This window comes from Solanum dulcamara, chromosome 10 (assembly GCF_947179165.1).
Source record: "Solanum dulcamara chromosome 10, daSolDulc1.2, whole genome shotgun sequence".
Lineage (NCBI taxonomy): Eukaryota > Viridiplantae > Streptophyta > Magnoliopsida > Solanales > Solanaceae > Solanum > Solanum dulcamara.
Window position 1 is genome coordinate 49,117,826 of NC_077246.1, and position 18,363 is coordinate 49,136,188.

Genomic DNA, 18,363 nt, shown 5'->3' on the forward strand with positions numbered 1-18,363 from the left:
ATAATTATATTAAGGGCATATATATCTTTATGTTTATTATATTATATTTTATTTTATTTTTAAAAAGGAATAAAGAAAGGAGGAAGATTGTTGCCTTTCTCTTGACAAAAAAAAAAGTAAACTTTACCTAAATCCCATAGTGAAAAGACCCAATTACAATGTATCCCTCATTTTTTTTTAAATTACCCAATTTTCCATTTTTTTTAAATTTCTGATACATTACTTACTATGCTGATACATCAGGTTTTGGGTGTAAAATAATTAATGCTATTGGGTTATTTATGGGTAGTAACGTAAATCAAGTTATAATTGATTATTTCAATCAATTACCGTGCTAATTAGGTCAAAGAATCCTTTTAAAAAAAAACAGTTCTGACTATGAAGGAAAACTCAAAAACAGAGCATAAGTTCTAACAAAAAATTCAATCTAAATTTCGAGTTTCATCAAGCGAATCAAGATGAATATCGCGATACTACTGAGACATTCTGGAGTTTGGCAATCCGAGGTGAGTTATGAACTATACAAAAGTTCTGACTATGAAGGAAAACTCAAAAATAGAGCATAAGTTCTGGAAAAACAATTCAAAAATTTGCTTTCAGAATGTATCAGATACATAATAATCTCTGTGTATCTGATACAGGTTAATATTTTTTTTATTTTACCTGTCATGATACATCATAACATTATGTATATAAGTCAGTTCAATACTTTTCCCAGATATACTGTTGATTTTGTAGAATTAATTTTCGTTGGTTAATATTCATGATACATACTGATACATAGTAAGTATATCTGATACATGTTAACTTTATTCAAGAACTGAACGATGCTATACCTAAATTTGTGTGTGTGTGTTTTGATCCATCATCACTAAGACAAGCTAATATTTCCAGAAGTGTGTTAGCATATTCACATATATAGTTTGAGATAGCTATCGACCGTAAAAAGTGAAAACATTGTTCTCCAAACGAGAGCTGCCTATAATTGACTTTTTGGAGCAAACGAGAATGTTATTTGGTGCTTGGAACTGCAAAAATATGGAAATAACAGCTTATACAAAACATACTTTGGGTAGGAAATTCGAAGATATCCTAATATCAAACACAATGAAGTGTTCGAGAATGAAGGTACACACCAGTTATTTTTTTTAAGTAGATATCTACTTGATACATAGTTGCTTGATACATAGCTATATGATACATTAGTTCTGTATTTTTTGTGATCATTATTTCCTGATATATCAGTTCTGTATTTGATACATCAGTTCTGATACATATCCGTGAGAATTATTTACTACAGGTTGTTGCTTCATCAGAATATCGTTATTTTGTTTATGAATCATGTATAAGATACATTGTGTGTCTTAAAAGAAAAATATGCAATTGTGGCAAGTTTTAACTAAACGAGATACCATGTCCACACGCAATTGCAGTGTTGAAGAGCAAGAACATTACAGACATTCACTCATACTGTTCTGATTACTACAAGTCAGAGGCATTAGCAAATACTTATCAATTGCCAATGGTTCCAATGCCAGATAAGAAAGATTGGTCTGTTTTGAAAGAAATTTTGAAAGAATTCGTCTTGCCACCAAGATACAAAATGATGCCAGGAAGACTAAAGAAAGGAAGAAAAAAGTACTCTAGTGAGAAGATAAGAATGAGCACAAATTAAAGACTTGTAATTTCATTCCCAAAGAGAAATGATGTTTTGTTATGCCAGGATACATTCTATTTGGATCATGTACTTACATCTACATAATTTTTTTTACAGTGTGAGTTGTATTTGATACATATATCAATTAACCAGAATAGTAATTGAATATCAATAATTGATACATGGATGGTTGATAATTATTTTCATTGTAAATTACTTGGTATTGATAGTAATTTCGAATCTGATACATGAAAATAGCGGATACATAGACATTCGACGTATTAAGGGTTGATACTTTAAAGATTGTTGTATTAGTTTTCAACTGAATTATGGTTGATACATAACATGTTGTATTGATATAGGTTGTAGATGTATCAAGAGCTATAAAGCTTGAAACATGATAATTTGATATATAAATGTGGATGTATCAGAAGCATTATAGCTTGATACATGAGAATCTGATACATAGAGTAGATGTATCAAGAGCTGTAAAGCTTGATACATGATAAACTGGTACATAAATGTAGATATATCAGAATCATTATATCTTGATACATAAGAATGTGAAACATAATCTAGATGTATCAGAAGCTCTAAAGCTTGATACATGAGATGTTGATACATAAATGTAGATGTATCAGAATCTGTAAAGCTTGATACATTATAATCGGATACATAAAGTAGATGTATCAGAAGTTGTAAAGATTGATACATGATATTTTGATATATAAATGTAGATGTATCAGAATCATTAAATCTTGATACATTACAATCTGATACATAAAGTAGATGTATCCGAAGTTGTAAAGATTGATACATGATATTCTGATATATAAATGTAGATGTATCAGAATCATTAAATCTTGATACATTACAATCTGATACATAAAGTATATGTATCAGAAATTGTAAAGATTGATACATGATATTCTGATATATAAATGTAGATGTATCAGAATCATTAAATCTTGATACATTACAATCTGATATATAAAGTATGTGTATCGGAAGTTGTGAAGATTAATACATGATATTCTGATATATAAATATAGATGAATCAGAATCATTAAATCTTGATACATTACAATCTGATACATAAAGTAGATGTATCGAAAGCAATCAAGTTTGATACATGAAAATATGATACAAAAACAAGATGTATCATAAGTATTAAAAATTGATAAATGAAAACCTGATAAATAACTAAGAAGTCTCAGAAGCATTCAAGTTTGATAAATCAAAATATGATACATAAATATGAGAAAAATTTAAAAGTCTGCTAAATTATTGAATAGCCAAAAAAATATTTACTATTGGTGCAAAAACATAAGTGTACATTCTATTACTATAAAATTAAAAAAAAATTACTCGATGTCCATCGGTTCTCCTTGACTAGGGGATATGAAATCTCTCTTAGATTTTTTTGGATCGTCAGTGTCGCTAACATAACCATCATTGGCCTTTCGATAACCATAATTCCACAATAGTGCGACATATCTTGAACGAAAGAATTCGGCATGTAGTCCAGTAGTTGGAATAGAAATTCCATCACTAAGATATTCAGCAAAAATAGCCATGAAAACACCACAATCCCTGCAAAAAAAATGAATACACAACTTTAAAAAAATTTAAATTTGACACAGTAATGATTTAAATATGCATATTTGTTAATACTCACAAGCTATGCTTATAGCTTGATAAATGAGAATATGATACATAAACAAGATGTATCAGGAACGTTAAAGTTTGATACATGAGAATCCGATACAAAAACACGATGTATCAGAAACATTAAAGCTTGATATATAAGAATCTGATACATAAACTAGATGTATCAGGAATTAGTAAATCTTCAGAAAAATGACATTTTAAAAAAAATATATAAACAGGATGTATCAAATTCTTATGTAAGCTTGATCAATGAGAGCCTGATACATAAATAAGATGTATCAGAAGTAGTAAATCCTGATACATGAGCATTTGATACAAAAACTCGATGTATCAGAATCATTAAAGGTTGATACATACGAATCTGATACATAAAAATTATATGTATCAGAGGCAGTAAATCTTCATAAAAATGATATTAGAAACACATCTTAGATGAACTCATACCTTTGGGAGATTAGGGCGTGTTGAAACCTTTTCAATCTTCTTGTTGGCTTCTTTGGGTGAATGTTGAACTTGAGATTTTGACTTTAATTTTTCACGTAGCTTATCCATCACTGATGGATCGTTACGACATTTGGAGCTAACCTTGTTCGGTGAAATAATAATTTCTTAATTTTTATTCAATTGGATGAGACCAACACTAAAAGATGAAGCGGATTCCATGTGTATCAGTGAACAATACGAGTAAAAAAATTACAGAAGAAAACAGAGGAAATCGAAGGAGGTGAGAATGAAGTGAGATACCAGTAAAGGAAAAACTTGAATAGACCTTACTTAGAAGCTTGAAATTGAGTAATAGATGGACTGAAATTGGAAAAAAGAAACTGCCGACGACGAGGCTGAAGAATAGGCGTGAATTTAGGATAACTGGTATAAGGTAAAAGTGATGTATCAGTGAAAGAGTGAGAGAGTTAAAAAAATAGGGATTTTTGATATTTTTTCAACTAGTTGAGAATATTAGTAAATATGGTAATATAACATGTGTAAACGGATAATTTTCCCCCCCAAAAAGGAATTCTTTTGAAAAGAAAAAAAATTATTATAGTAATAACAATTGGCCTAAAGCCCAAAAATAAGGAGCTGTCTGGCAGCAAATCCAAGAAAAGAGGAAAAAGGGGGATTTGGGGTTGGGAAGTGCAGCCACCAGCATACAACCAAAAAAAAAACAGAGTGGACAGACATTGAAGAAAGAAAGAGAGAGTGACGAGGAAAGGGTATACGCAAAAGAGAAAAAAGGCTTCATTGGAGATTCTGCCGGAATCAAAGTAAATCTTGTTTTCCTTATTTTTGTCATGATTCTTAGTCTAGGTAAGCTACTTAGGGTGCTAAAATTCTACTACTAGAGATGATTATTTAGATAGTAAGGTGTAATTTGGAGACAGAAGTAGATGAATAAGTTATCTAAATTGGCTGAAATTAGGAGATTGAACATTAGTGAAATTTCTCATGACTTGGATAATTATAACTTAGCAACTAGATGGACAAATAGGAAGTCCACAATGGTTGGAAAATATTTATCCTAGTTTATGAATTAGCCTTAATGAAGAAGTTAACACGAAATTGATATGAATGTGATTTTAGATTGATCGAAGGATTTTGTACAGATTACTCGAGTGACGAGCTTGGTATTTTGGCACTAGTACTGTGAGTAATCTTATCACAATTTATGTTTTGTAACTTTCATGATTTATAAATAATTGATAAAGTGAATATGTTGCCAAATATTTCAAATTTGCATATGGGACAAAACTTTTACTTGATACGATGCCGAAATGGCTATTTGAGATGATCTCACTTTTATATGACAAGTTTATTGATAATTGAAATATGATTACCGTTATTTAAAGGGTTTGACACTTACTTGTGAAATAGCTTTTTGATATGTGTTTTCTTTAAAGTTTGACGTAATATGATGTGATAAGACTTAAATGGTCTGTTTGATTTTGAAATGCCTTCCTAAAAGTATCTATTATTCATAAGAAAATGGTATAAACGAGAATAGACTTTGATGGATATCGTAGATAATGACGGGTTCGTTAGACCTGATGCACCTTGTAGTTACAGATTATCGATATAGCCCTCATTAGTGGAAAGGTATAACTAGCATATCGTTACTGATATCCCTTGAGTAGGAATCTATTGATATGAATATTTGACTCATATATGAGGGGCCACACCGATTACATGATTCATTCTTAGAAACCTCCCAAATATATGATTTGATAATGAAGTGTATTACCTAGTTTATTACTGAATGATTAAGTTGATTTTGTTTGCAGAACACACACAAGATTAGTTATTGTTATTGTTTTTCTGCAAAGATATTTATTACATCATTTTGTTTATCAAAATTGGCATATTTTCTAACTTGTCGCTCATTAAAACGGTTGTGGTTAAGTGTTATTACTCACTGAGATAGCATTTCACTCCCCGCTAAATATTTTTACACAGAACAAAGGTGAAGGCAAGAATTTCATTGACTAGAGCTAACGAGTTGGAAATCCATGGTGAGCCCGCAAATATTCGCGTGGCATAAAGTTATTCATTTTTTGTGAATCCTTTTTTTTCACTCTTAAAGTTGCCCAGAGTCATTCATTTATTAAGTCATGAGTATTTTTTCATTATCATAGACATGTGGCTAGTTTTAATTTTTTTTCGCGTTTGGAGATAAATTGGGATTTATTGTGTATTGATTAGATTGCTGATGAATATTATGGGTTAATCTGAAGATGTTTTTAATTGTATTGTGGATATTTGAGATAGAAATTTTTTGCATATTTCCAAAAAAAAAGGGAAATTCTGCCCGATTTTCTATAGAATTCTAGTAAGGCTTGCTTTGAGATTCTCCCCCTTAGCGCCGATCAGGATCTTAAATTGGGTCGTGAAAAAGTTTGTATCAGAGCTTAGGTTATTCTTGTGACTTATGGAGCAGACGTTAGTAGTAGAATCTCAATTATAGTTATGTTTTCGGCCATTTCTATAATCGTGATTCTACGAGAACGTGATAGAATGTGTCTCGTCTTTCTTTCTTATTCCTACTTTTGTGTGTGACGTTTAAGACAACTAGATAAATATAACATCATTTCCTTTTAACTAGATGGCTCAAACTCAATTAACTAATCACTGAGCTACAATATGTGTTCCTCAGGCACCTAACATGGCCGTATTTCCACTACGGGAAATCGCACTACCACCACCAAAATTTTAAGAGAAGTCTCCTAAAAGGAGTGCTAGCCTGCCTCCATCATCACATGAGAATGCTATTACTGAGGCACTTATCTCTATGTAGAAAGTCATGAAGAGTTTGGTCGATATAATGGATAGACAGGAAAGGGTTGGTCGGCACAATATTGTAACTGCTTAGACACAAGCACAACTTCAAGCACCCGCAGAGACTTATACTTCTGGGAATAAAGAAGTATCCTTGCAAGAGTTCTTGAAGTTGAAATCACCAAAGTTCACAGGTTCTGATAGTTCAGCTGATCCTCAAAGTTTCTTAGATGGGACATTTAAGGCATTATGGGCACTAAGATGTTCTAGTGAGAGAGTTATGGAGCTTGCAACTTACAAACTAGAGGACATGACTAACACATGGTACGAGATTGTATTGCTAGGTCAACCTATTGGAGCAGCACCGCTAAAATGGGATGAGTTTACTAAGTTGTTCATGAGTCACTTTCTTTTAGACAGTTAGAGGCATAAATATGCAACTTAGTTTGAGAGGTTGATACAGACTCTAGTTATGGATGTGTCAACCTATGACACCTAATTTTGTAAACTGGCTAGTTATGCTCCTTACTTAGTACCCACTGAAGTAGCTAGAGTTCAGAGGTTTATGAATGGGTTGGTTGATCATCTATTCAATGTAGTACCCCAAATATGAGTACTTTAACCTACTCAGATGCAGTTGATCTATCTAGAAAGATTGAAAACAAGGGTCGTGAGGAACGTGAAGCCTTTAATGCATTTAAGAAGGCCAATATAGGGGGATCCTTCGGCGGTAATCCTAGTACAAGTCACAAAGCAAGAAATCAGGGAAGACAGCAATAGGGCCAGGAATGGATACAGTCTCACAGTCTACATACAAGCCAAATCATAAACAGGATATTCAAGGACCGCCATCATCACAGGGATATCATAATTCTGGGAAAATATATGCCATTGTTCCATCTTTTCACACTTGTGGAAGATCACATGTAGGCCAGTGCCGTGTTTTGATCGAAGGTTGTTTTTGGTGTGGTCAGTTGGGGCATCGCCTTAGGGATGGACATCTATCTTCAAAATATTCCACCCAAACTTCTACTCAGATAGCTGCATCTACTCAGACAACTCGTAATGCTTAAGGTTCCGCTAGCACAAGAAATAGGGATCAAGGTGCTGGAGATGTGTTTTTAGAAACCAAGGACGAGGGAAATGGTGGTAGAGGCCAGGCAAGAGTTTTTGCACTTACTAGATAGGATGCTCAGGACTCGAATGAGGTGGTTGCAAGTATTCTTTCAGTTGGTTCATTTGATGTCTATGCTTTGATTGATCCAGGATCTACCCGTTCCTATGTGTCATATTTTTCTGTGAAGTTGGCTAGACAGCCGAAGATGTTGAATCATATTTTTCTTATTGCTACTCATATGGGGGATTCTCTGTTAGTTGAATATATGTATCGTGTTTGTCAAATTAGAATTGAGGGTAGGAATATCAAGCTAACCTAATTATGCTTGATATGATTGAATTCGATGTGTTGATGGTCATGAATTAGTTATCTCCTTGCTATGCTACAGTCGATTTCTATGCGAAGATAGTAAAGTTTGAGATAGTGTTTATTGATGATATCCTGATATACTCCTATAGTCAGAAAGAACTCAAGAATCATCTAAAGACTCTATTACAGACTCTACGAGAACATAAACTTTATGCTAAGTTCTCAAAGTGAGAATTTTGACTAGACTCAGTAGCATTTATGGGGCATATTATATCCAAAGAGAGAATCATGGTGGATTCCAAAAAGACAGAAGTTGTGCAAAAATTGCCTAGACCTACTTCACCTATAGAGATTCGAGCTTTTTGGGTTTGGCAAGTTACTATAGATATTTTGTGTAGGATTTCTCCAGAATAGCAGCCTCATTAACCAAGCAACACAGAAAAATATGAAGTTTTAGTGGATAGAAGAATATGAGAAGAGCTTCGAGAAACACAAAACATGCTTGATAACAACACCAATATTAGCCTTACCATCAGGTTTTGGAGGATTCACGATATATTGTGATGCTTTGAGTGTGGGATTAGGATGTGTTCTATGTAAAATGGTCATGTTATTGTCTATGCTTCAAGATAGTTGAAGAAGCATGGTTAGAAATATCCCACACATGATTTGGAGATGGCTGCAGTGATATTTGCTTTCAAAATTTGATGGCATTATAAATACAGAAAGACTTGTGAGATAAATACCGACCATAAGAGCTTAGAGTATATTTTTCAGCAGAGAGATCTAAATCTTCATCAGCATCGATGGATGGAGCAACTAAAGGATTATGATTGTGTTATTTTATACCATCCTCGAAAATCCAATGTTGTGGCTAATGTATTGAGCAAGAAATCTATGGGCAGTATAGAACATATAGCTCTTGAGAAGAGATAGTTGGCAAAGGATATGCAAAAACTCGAAGGCTCAGGTATATGATTTAGCGTGGGAAATTCAGAGACATTATTCACTTGTGTGCAAGCCGAATCTTTATTAGTAGAGTGCATTAAGGCTACTCAATATGAGGATTGACAGCTTTCCAGATATTGAGATGAGGTCATAGCTGGTAAAATTAAGAAAATGACTTTCAATTGTGACGGTATGCTTTGATTAGGTAATTGGTTATGTATACCAAACATAGGTGGGTTAAGACGATTTATTCTTAAGGAAGTGCACAACTCTAGATAGACCATATACCCTGGTTCCACTAAGGTGTATCATGACTTGAAGCAATTGTATTGGTGAGAAGATATGAAAAAAGATGTTCCTAAGTTTGTTTCCAATTCTTTGACTTGTCAAAAGGTTAAAATAGAGCATCAACGACCCACAGGATTACTACAGGAGATCCAGATTCCAGAGTGGAAATTGGAAAGTATTATAATGGATTTTTTGGTTTATGTAGCACGAACCCTTAGAGATTACGATTTTGTATGGGTAATTATAGACCGGCTAAAAAAATCAGCACAGTTCTTGCCAGTAAAGACTACATTTAGTAGAGTGAGATATGCATAGATCTTTATGAATGATATTGTTCAAATTCACAGAATTCCAATATCCATCATCTCTGATAGAGGATCACAATTCACTTCACGCTTTTGGATATCCTTCCAAGAGGCATTGGGTACGCGAATAGATCTTAGCATTGTTTTTCATCCGCAGACAGATGGAAGATTTGAATGCACCATGCAAATCTTATAGGATATGTTGCGAGCTTGTATTCTTAATTTTGGAGGTTGTTGGGATGCTTACTTGACTTTAGCTGAATTTGCCTATAACAATAGTTTCCAATCAAGTATTCAGATGGCTCCATATGAAGCCTTTTATGGTAGGCGATGTGTTTCTCCTATCAGGTGGTTTGAAGTTGCAGATACTAATATGTTGGGACCAAACTTAGTACAGGAAGCTATGGACAAGGTCCAGTTGATAAGAAGAGGTTGCTTACAGCTCAATGCAAATAAAAGTCTTATGCGGATAATAGGAGAAGAGATCTAGTGTTCATAGTTGGGCACAAAGTTTTTCTACGAGTCTCTCCTATGAAAGATGTGATATATTTTGGCAAAAGAAGTAAATTGAGCCCATGGTATATAGGACCATATGAGATACTTGATCGGATATGAGGTAAGTGATATGTCTTTCATCCATCCATTGTTCCATGTCTCTATGTTAAGAAAATATATATCAGACTCTTCTTATTTTCTTAAAGCACTGACTATACAAATTGATGATAATTTAACGTATGAAGAAGACCCAATAGTTATTATTGATAGACAAGTGAGAAAGTTACGATCCAAAGAAATTGTGTTTGTAAAAGTCTTATGGAGAAATCACATCGTTAAAAAAGCTACTTGGGAGTCAGAGGATGACATGCGAGTCAAGTGTCCTCATTTGTTTAAGCCCTCAGGTACACACTTATTTAAATTAGGGGACCAAATTTCTTCAAGCGGGGAGAATGTAATACCCATAATTATATTAAGGGCATATATGTCTTTTATTTTATTTTATTTTAAAAAAGCAATAAATAAAGGACGCAGATTGTTGCCTTTGTCTTGACCATAAAAAAGAAAAGGAATTCTTTTGAATTTGTTTTATAATAGCAATAATAATTGGGCTAAAGTCAAAAACCAAAGAGCAGTCTGGCAGCAAAATTCAAAGAAAAAGGGGGGAAAAGGATTTTGGGCATGAAAGTGCAACCACCTGCGTACAACCAAAAAAAGAATACAGTGAACAAATAGAGAAGAAAGGGGGACCGAGTGACAAAGGGAGGGTATGCGCAGAAGAGAAAAAGGGCTTTATTGGAGGTTCTGTCGGAGTCAAGATAAATCTTATTTTTGTCATGATTCTTAGTCTAGGTAATCTATTTTGGGTGCTGAAAGCGGAGGAATGTCTCATTAGTTATAACTAACCATTCTATTAAATAATTAGAATTTGAAATAAATATAGAATGATATATATATATATATATATAGAATCAAATATAGAACTGTAATAAAAAGTATTTCAAATGCCAAGAAAAGAAATGAAAAAGAATATTTATCATTCAATTCAAACTGAAAAAAAAGAATATTAACAATATTTACAATCACTATTTAATAATATTAGTATTAGAATTGTTATAAATCGAAATTCTTGATCGGTATCTTAATCCTTATGCTTTAGAATATTCAATATAATATTGACTAGTTAATAACTAAGATTCCAATTCCAGTAGTTTTGTCAATTACTATGCATATAAGATTTATGTGATGTTGGCCCCTTAGCTCAAAAGTTAGAGAATCGCATTACAAAGAACCCGCAAATATCGGAAAAACAACAATTAGTGTTAACCAAGGAAATAATTCATAGTAAAGACAAGATACACATGGACCAAAAAAACTCTTGCTCAAAATATTTTAATTTTTGAGCATAGGTTTGTCGGTAAAAAAATTAAATGGATTCAAGTAGAGTTTTTTTGAATGTATCAATAAGATAGACCCATACTGCGAGTTATTTCATGACATAAATAAACTTGGACACTCAAAAAATCTCAATCGGATTCACATCTCTTAAACCAACACAGTCCTCTGTTCGTGGAGCAGAAGCAATTTGGTTAGCATGACAACTGACCCAAGGTATCATTTAAAATACATCGGCGGGGCAGGCTCGGACACATTGAGTACATCCTATACACATATCGTAAATCTTTACTGAATGTGACATTGTGTCTATACGAGGTGTAATTTGGAGATAGAACTAGATAAATAAGTTATCTAAATTGGCTGAAATTAGGAGATTGGGCATTAGTGAAATTTTTCATGGCTTGGATAATTATAATTTAGCAACTTGATGAACAAATATGAAGTCCAAAAGGGTTGGAAAATCTTTATCTTAGTTTATGAATTCACCTTAACAAAGAAGTTAACACGAAATTGGTATGAATATAATTTTAGAATGATCGAAGGGTTACGTACAGATTACTCGAGTGACGGGATTGGTATTTTGGCATGAGTACTGTGAGTAGTAATCTTACCTCAATTAGTGTTTTATAACTTTCATGATTTATATATGGTTTGTAAAGTGAATGTTTTACCAAATATTTTGAATTTGCATGTGGGACAAGTCTTTTACTTGATATGATACCAAAATGACTATTTGAGATGATCTCACCTTTATATGACAAGTTTATTGATAATTGAAAGATGATTGTCATTATTGAAATAGTTTTACACATACTTGTGAAATAGCATTTTGACATGTGTTTTCTTTAAAGTTTGCATATTATGATTTGATAAGACTTAAATGGTTTGTTTGATTTTGAAATGCCTTCCTATAATTATCTATTGTTCATAAGGAAATAATATAAATGGGAGTAGACCTTGACGAATCTCGTAGCTAACGACAGTTTTGTTAGACCTGGTGCACTTTGTAGTTATAGATTACTGATATATCCCTCGCTATTGGGAAGGTAGAACTAGCATACCATTATTGATATCCCTCGAGTAGGGATCTATTGATATGAATATTTGAATCCTAGATGAGGGGCCACGCCGATTACATGATTCATTCTTGGAAACCTCCCAAATATATAATTTGATAGTAAAATGTTTTACCGAGTTTATTACTGAATGATTAAGTTGATATTATTTGTAAGAGACACACACAAGATTGGTTATTGTTATTTGTTTTCTGCAAAGCTATTTATTACACGATTTTGATTATCAAAACTGACATATTTTCTGACTTGTCCCTCATTAAAATAGTTGTGGTTAAGTGTTATTACTCATTGAGCTAGATTCACACTCCCTTCTACATATTTTTACAGAGAACACAGGTGACAACTAGAATTTTATTATCTAGAGCTAAGGAGTTGTCAATCTATGGTGAGCCTGCACTTTTTGCGTGACATAAAGTTATTTATTTTTGTGAACCCTTTTTTTGCACTTTTAAAGCTTCCCAGAGTCATTTATTTATTTGAGTCATGAGTAATTTTTTTTTATCATCATAGACGTGTGAATAGTTTTAAACCTTTTTCACATTTGGAGATAAATTGGAATTTATTATGTAGCGATTAGATTGTTGATGGATATTATGGATTAATCTTAAGATGTTGTCAGTTGTGTTTTGGATATTCGAGATAGGAAAATTTTGGATAGGCTCAAAAATAAAAGAATTTTTTCCTGATTTTCTGTAGAATTCTGGTAAGGCTTGCTTTGAAATTCTTCCCATTCGCATCAGACATGATCTTAAATTGGGTTGTGACAAATTTGGTATCAGAGCTTAGGTTTTTCTTGTGACTTATAAAGCACACATTAGTAGTAGAATTTCAATTATGGTTATGTTGCCAACCATTTTATAATGGTGATTCTGTGAGAATGTGATAAGATGTGTATTCTCTTTCTTTCTTATTCCTATTAGTGTGTGTGACGTTTAAGACAACTAGATAAATTTAACATCATTTTTCTTAACCAGATGGCTCAAAGTCGATTGTCTAATGACTGAGCTACAACATATGTTCCTCAGGCACCTAACGTGGCCATAGTGCCACCATAGTAAATCGTACTACCACCACCAAAATTTCAAGAGAAGACACTTCTAAAATGAGTGCTATTCTTCCTCCATCATCACATGAGAATGCTATTACTGAGGTACTAAGCTCCATGTAGAAAGTCATCGATAGTTTGGTCAATAAAATGGATATACAGGAAAGGGTTGGTTAGCACAATATTGTACCTAATCAGAAAAAAGCACAAATTCAAGCACCTGCACATGCTTAAACTTTTGGGAATAAAGAAGTAAATTTGCAAGAGTTCTTAAAGTTGAAATCACCAAGGTTCACAGGTTCTGATAGTTTAGCTAATCCTCAAAGTTTATTAGATGGGACATTCAACGCATTATGGGAGCTAGGATATTCTAGTGACAGAGCTTGGAGCTTGCAGCTTACAAACTAAAGGACATGGCTAACACCTAGTACGAGATCGTATTGCTAGGTCGACCTACTAGAGCAGCACCACTAAAGTGGGACGAGTTTACTAAGTTGTTCATCCATCAGTTTCTTTCGAACAATCAAAGACAGAAATATGCAACTAAGTTTGAGAGGTTGATACAAACTCCAGATATGGATGTGTCAACCTATGACACCCAATTCGGTAAACTAGATAGATATGTTCCTAGTTTAGTACCTACTGAAGCAGCTAGATTTTAGAGGTTCGTGAATGGGTTTGTTGGTCATCTATTCAATGTAGTAGCCCCATTTAGGAGCACTTTGACCTACTTAGATGTTGTTGATATGGCTATAAAGATTGAAAACAAAGGTCGTGAGGAATGTGTAGCCTTTAATGCATGTAAGAAGCCAAGATAGGGGGATTCTTCGACGACAACCCTAGTGCAAGTCACAAAATAGGAAATCAGAGAAGACAACAATAGGGCTCTCAGGCAGGAATGGATATAGTCTTACAGTCAACATATAGGCTATATCATAGAAATGGTATTCAGGATTGCCATCATCACATGGATATCATAATTTTGGGAAAATGTATGCCACTGCTCGATCTTATCAAACTTATGACAGATCACATGTAGGCAAGTGTCATGTTTTGACCGAAGGTTATTTTCTAATTGGATAGCTACACCTACTTAGACTACTTGTAATACTTCAGGTTATGCTGGCATAAGAAACAAGGGCCGGGGTGTTTGTGTAAGACTCCGAAAGTGGGAAAGTTGGAAAATAAGGTTCAAAGGAAGCTTCTAGGTAGATATTAGCTTTTGGCATCATGTGATCCTTCAAGAGACCCGTCACAACCCGTAGTGATCTCTATGAGCCATGGAGAGTGTATGTGAATATCATTAATTAAAGGGAAAATTTAGAGGAGGGACTACAGATGGCTTCACAACCCGTGGTGTGAACCACGAGCTATGGTATGGTCCATGAAGTCCAACTCCTTAGGCACCTGTTTAGGATGCCCACCGTGGGAAGGCACCGCGTGCCGTGGTGACCTCCGTGGAGGTCACTACTCTGAACCCTAATTTCTCAAAGTTCAAGTTCAATACCACGACCACCACCACGAGCATGGTGATGTTCATAGACCATTGTGGGTCTCCCATCCAAATGATTTCCAGTTTCTAAGTTGAGGGTATTTTGGTCATTCTCTATATTTTATTAATGAATGTGGACAATTTTGGGAGCATATTCTAACCTATTAAATACCTTAAGTCCTCATAACTCTCTCAGTCTCATTATAACACTCAAAATCAAAGTCTTTTCTCTAAAAGTATTCTCTTAAGAGTCTTCTTCTTCTTCAAGAAAATTCAAGGGATTTATTTTAGGTCAAACTTCAATTCCTTCAAGTTAAGGTTTCTAAAGGTCAAGGTATGTGCAAATTCATCCTTGTGCCCTTTCGGTCGTGGAATCCCAAAGATTGCTTCTCAAATCTCTTATGAATTCTTCTTCTAAAAATCCCTAATTTCATGATTTACATTGGGTCTTTTTAATTATGATGTATTTCAATGCTATTAGCCTAATTATGCATAATTTAGATTACATTGCATGATTTGAAGATGAATTTTCAAATACATATGCTATATGCTAGTTTCAAATATGATTTATGAGTTATGATCATTATTTTCAAGTTATTTCAATGAAAGCTTTATAAATGATGTTCTAAGATGCTTCAAGCAAAGAAAGTTATAAATGATGTTTCAATGATGATATAGGCAAAAGAAGTTATAGTGCAATAAGGACAATGCTTGCACAATTATATTAAATAAGTTAAAGGTTGTGATGGAAGTTCTTCACACATTCATGATGAAGTTGATAGATGAATTATTCTTATGTTATATGTATAAATATGGATTGATATCTATTATTATCTTTTCTAATGTTGTTAATGATTGTGTTTTCATTAAAGTTTCATTGGGATTTGTACTTACCATTGAGTGGACTAGTTTTGATTCTCCATGTCCCATAACTACGTGCCACCATAGGTTTAAAAGAGATTAGAGGTGAATACCTAATATTAAGGACTAGAGGCGAGTACCCAGTTCTCATGAGGATAATGCCTTTATATCCTGGCAAGATATATTGGGCCTTCTTTCATGGGCTAATACATCAAACTCCATGTTATTTCTCACATGGTTATATGTCGGTTGACAGTCTCTCCTACACAAAGATTATGATAGGATTTACACTATATTTTGATTATGACTTATGAATTCCCTAAAATTTTCACTGGCTATGTATTATATTTCACAATATATTTTAAAGGTCTTATCCCACACTAGTTAAATTGTTTTTGTAAAGCTCTCATGATGGTGATGTTTTGATACATTGACCAATGAGTTAAATGTTTTCATGGTTTTACTCATATTTTAATATATTGGTCTTGCATTCCATTATTTATATTGATTATGTCCTATATTTATTATTCATGCATACTTAGTGCATTTCATGGACGATCATCACACACCTCTTATTCATGAGTAGAGTTAAGCCTAGACTAGTACTTGTAGTGAGTCCTCATGTTTAGAGGATAAGACACTTTATTTTCGTTGCGTCATTTGATAATTTCATTCTCTTATGTTGTCATAGGTGAGCTAGGATCTTGTCCTATGCCTCCATCTAGTTATGATGGGCATGTTGGATGTTTAGAGTCTATGTTGTCTTTTATTTCAAATTTTGAGACTTATAATCTATATTGAGACTATGCTTTCGTGTCTATACTTTAGATTATTTGCTTTACTTAACTTATGTATGATCATGAATGATATGATAAGAGTCTTGGTTGGGGTTCCTCGGGATCCTAATCGCTATGTCACACCTAGGTTCTAGCTTGGGTCGTGACAAACTTGGTATCGAAGCATAAAGTTCAAGTGTCCTAGCGAGTCTAACATGCTGCATCGAGTAGAGTCTTCTTCGTCAGTATGAAGCATGCCATATATATATATATAGGAGGATATGAGGCATATTAGGAAAAAACATCACTTTTTTCATGATCTTATCATGGTATAGGGTTGAATTCTAAGGATTCCTCCTTTAACTCTTTTTCCTTGCGATTATAGAATCATTCCTCCACGAAGATACCTAGTCCAAAGGAATGTTGAGGAGGAGAAACAAGCTCTCAATGACCCCTTGAATGAGCAAGTGATTCATGTCGAATTTTGGGTTGCGTTTCGATTGCTTACCCAAGATATAGTGGAACAAGTCAATAGAGAACTAGTTTCTCCCGTGAACCCAAATATAGGTACGATAGAGGCAAGAGTTTGTGACTTTACTAGGATAAATCCTTCAGAGTTTCGGGGTCCAAGTTGGAAGAGGATCCCCAAGAGTTCATTGAAGAGATTCAAAATGCTGTTGATATTATGGGGGTGATATCAGTAGAGAAGGTAGATTTGGCTGCCTACCATCTAAAATGAGTCACTCAAATTTGGTTTAGTCAATGGAAGGGTGAAAGAGCTAGGGATACAGGCCCTGTTGATTTAGAGAAGTTCATGAATACCTTTCTAGACCGGTTCTTTCCTTTGGAATTAAGGGAAGCTAAGATTCAAGAATTTATCAACTTGAAACAAAGGAGCATGAGTGTGAGGGAATATGCCTTAAAGTTCATGTAATTTTCCAAATATGATCTATTCATGGTTGTCAACCCTAAAGCTCGTATGAGCAAGTTTGTTTTGGAAGTCTCAAATTTGGTGTCCAAAGAGTGCAACACTGCGTTGTTGATCAATGAGATGGACATCTTTAGGCTCATGACACATGCCGAGAACATAGAGAAAGTGAAGTGGAAAGAATGGTCTAAGAGGGAGTCCAAGAGGGCTCGAATCGATGGTGATCCACTTCTTGCTAGTGATCTGGTGTCTAAATTCAAAAAGAATAGGGTGCGAGACCCTAAGCATCAAAGTGAAGGTTCTGGAAGTCAGAATTTTCCCGTATATCAGAAGTGTGGGAGGAACCACCTAGGAGATTTCTATCCAGTTCGGGTTCATGTTTTGATTGTGGTAAGATAGGTCATAAGATAAGGGATTGCCCTTTTGTTGCTAAAAATGATGAGGATAGTCGTCGGCGAGCTCATCCCTAGCCTTCCTCAGGTTGTCTGACTTACCTACGGTACTTCATCGAATATGTTATGAGTTTCTTATTCAGCATTATGATTGGTATGGATTGGCTTCATATTCGTTATGTGTTGATTGACCTTCTATATTAATTGAAGAGTTAGTTCCTCATGTCCATCTTTATGGATTCCTACATTTCAGTCTTTCCATGTCTTTCATAGACATGCATAATCATGAAGTTAATTTTAAGCTAAGTTTTATGTTAAGTTGAAGGTGCCATGGT